A 2,265-nucleotide genomic window follows, 5' to 3' on the forward strand; every position below is an offset into this window, starting at 1 on the left:
GCTTTCCCCTTTCATCACTTTAAATATGTCCTCCACTCCTTGGAACATTTATATAAATGTATCATTAAAGAACTCTCTTAGAGTGATATTCAAAATATTTGTAGATAAAAGTGGAGAATAAGGGCTGCATTGAAGGTTTTGGTTAAAAAAGTACGGCTTCTACAAACATGAAAAAGTGATCTACTTTAAAAAATGAGAAGTAAAATGAGAATAAAAAAGAACCTTAGCAGGAAAGCCTGGAAAATGTCAAAAAAATGTTTAAGCGTAAGGTATATTCTTAAACAGCGTTATTTTAAAAAGTTAGAATAGTCCAGCCAATTTACATGCAAATTTTTATTTTGTAAGTGAATAATGTTAAGCAAAAGAGTTAAATATCTCTATACTCAGAGGGCTAAAGGACAAAATTAGATCTTACAACTGGTGGAACAGGATGTGTTTAAATTTAATCAGTACAAAATCACAGGCAGAAGAGAATGCCTAGAAAAGGAGCAGTGTCTCATCAGCAGCAGCACCCTTGATGCATTTGTTCCTAAACTAAAATAATCTATTTATCCTGTTTTTAAAGTAAAACATTATATGATTAAATATCAGAAGTAATCTGTTCTCTAAAAAATCCTGTTATACCATGATTTATAACTTACCATTAAATTTTCAATTTTTTTTTATTTTTGAGAAGATTGAGACAGACCTCATTTGGTCCTTTAGTATCTAACTATTGTATATAGTTCAAACTAAGAAGAGAATGTATCCAGCTCTGTCAGAATCATGAGTAAAATCTGCCTCCAATGTGTTTATAATGAGGGTAGAGTCGGAACCTTCTTTATTGTTCACTGTAGGTCAAACACAATCATCGGTTGGAATTTGAATATTATTTGATGTAAGGTTTTCCTAATTGAATGTAAATTCCTGTGCAGGTATATGATTATCACTTTTACTATTTTATTCCCTTTAAATACTAAGATTCCTTGCTGTAAAACCTTTCTAAGTATAGGCTCTCATAGCTCATCACCAGTTTAGTCAAGAATTGGTGTTGGACCCAGGGCTGAGGCAGGCCCTCGCCTCTCTCCTGCCTCAGTGGATCATGCCCAGGGTGGTGACAGGGTTGCAGGGTGGTAGAGTTTCCAGGCCAGTTTCAATGCAGGGATCACAACAAACACAGCAGCTGCAGAAGCACTAAGACATTACCTCTCCCATCAGCTTAGCAGCCTCCAAGGGGATTGACTGCCTACTTACACAGAAACTAATTAAGACTGAAGCCCTTTGGGGGTTTTGAAGAGGAAGAGGGATTACAGCACAGGATTTAAATTTTGGGAAAATTAAATAACCTGGTAAAAGAGTGGATACAAGAAATCAGTGAAAGCAAGTATCTTCCACAATCTGTAATTGAAAATGTTGGAGGAAAAATTTTTATATTTGGAACTTATAAATTAGGAATACATAAAAAAGTTACCGATCTTGATGTGTTGTGTGTTACTCCAAGACATGGTGATCGAAATAACTTTTTCACCTCATTCTATGATGAATTGAAATTACAGGAAGAAATCAATTTAAGAGCTGTTAGAGAGGCATTTGTACCAGTTATCAAACAGTGTTCTGGGATAGAGATTTCTATTTTGATTGCAAGATTAGGACTTGCAGACTATTCCAGAAGACCTGGACTTTAGAGATGATAATCTGCTTAAAAATGGACATATAAGATGCAGGGTACCCAATGAAATTTTACATCGAGTATCAAACATTGACAGCTTCAGGTTAATCCTGCAAACTATCAAACTGTAGGCCAAACACCACAACGCCTATTCCAATATATTAGTTTTCTTCCGTGGTGTTTCATGGGCTATGCTAGTAGCAAGAACTTGCCAGTTTTATCCAAATGCAATAGCATCCACACTTATACGTAAATTTTTCTTTGTATTTTCTAAATGGTATGTGTTTAGATTATGTTAAAATTAAATTGATTGAAAAAAAGAAGTCAAATGACTTAACTTGTCAGCCTTCTATCCCATAACCCACATACATTCCATCTAGAATGTAGAGTGTAGAATGCCACCATTAATGATTTAGGTGATGTATTAATACAAAGAGCAGTAACATATTGACATTAGAAGAAGAAACATGTCATTGAGAGAAAGCACTAATGAAGCTGTTGGCTGAATCCATGGGAGACAGAGAAGGAAGAAAGAAAAGATAGAAAATAGTGTAGCTGAGAAGAATAAGAAGTAACAGGAGTCAAGAGAGCAACTAAGGTAAGTGGGACAGAAACAC

At 35.0% G+C, this 2,265-nt stretch overlaps 1 pseudogene; it reads left to right on the forward strand.

Annotated features, from left to right (window-relative positions):
• Positions 1–1,081: 1,081 nt before the first annotated feature.
• On the forward strand, positions 1,082–1,947 carry LOC132486715 (poly(A) polymerase alpha-like; annotated as a pseudogene).
• Positions 1,948–2,265: the final 318 nt, after the last annotated feature.

The sequence above is a fragment of the Mesoplodon densirostris genome, chromosome 3 (genome assembly GCF_025265405.1).
Source record: "Mesoplodon densirostris isolate mMesDen1 chromosome 3, mMesDen1 primary haplotype, whole genome shotgun sequence".
NCBI lineage: Eukaryota > Metazoa > Chordata > Mammalia > Artiodactyla > Ziphiidae > Mesoplodon > Mesoplodon densirostris.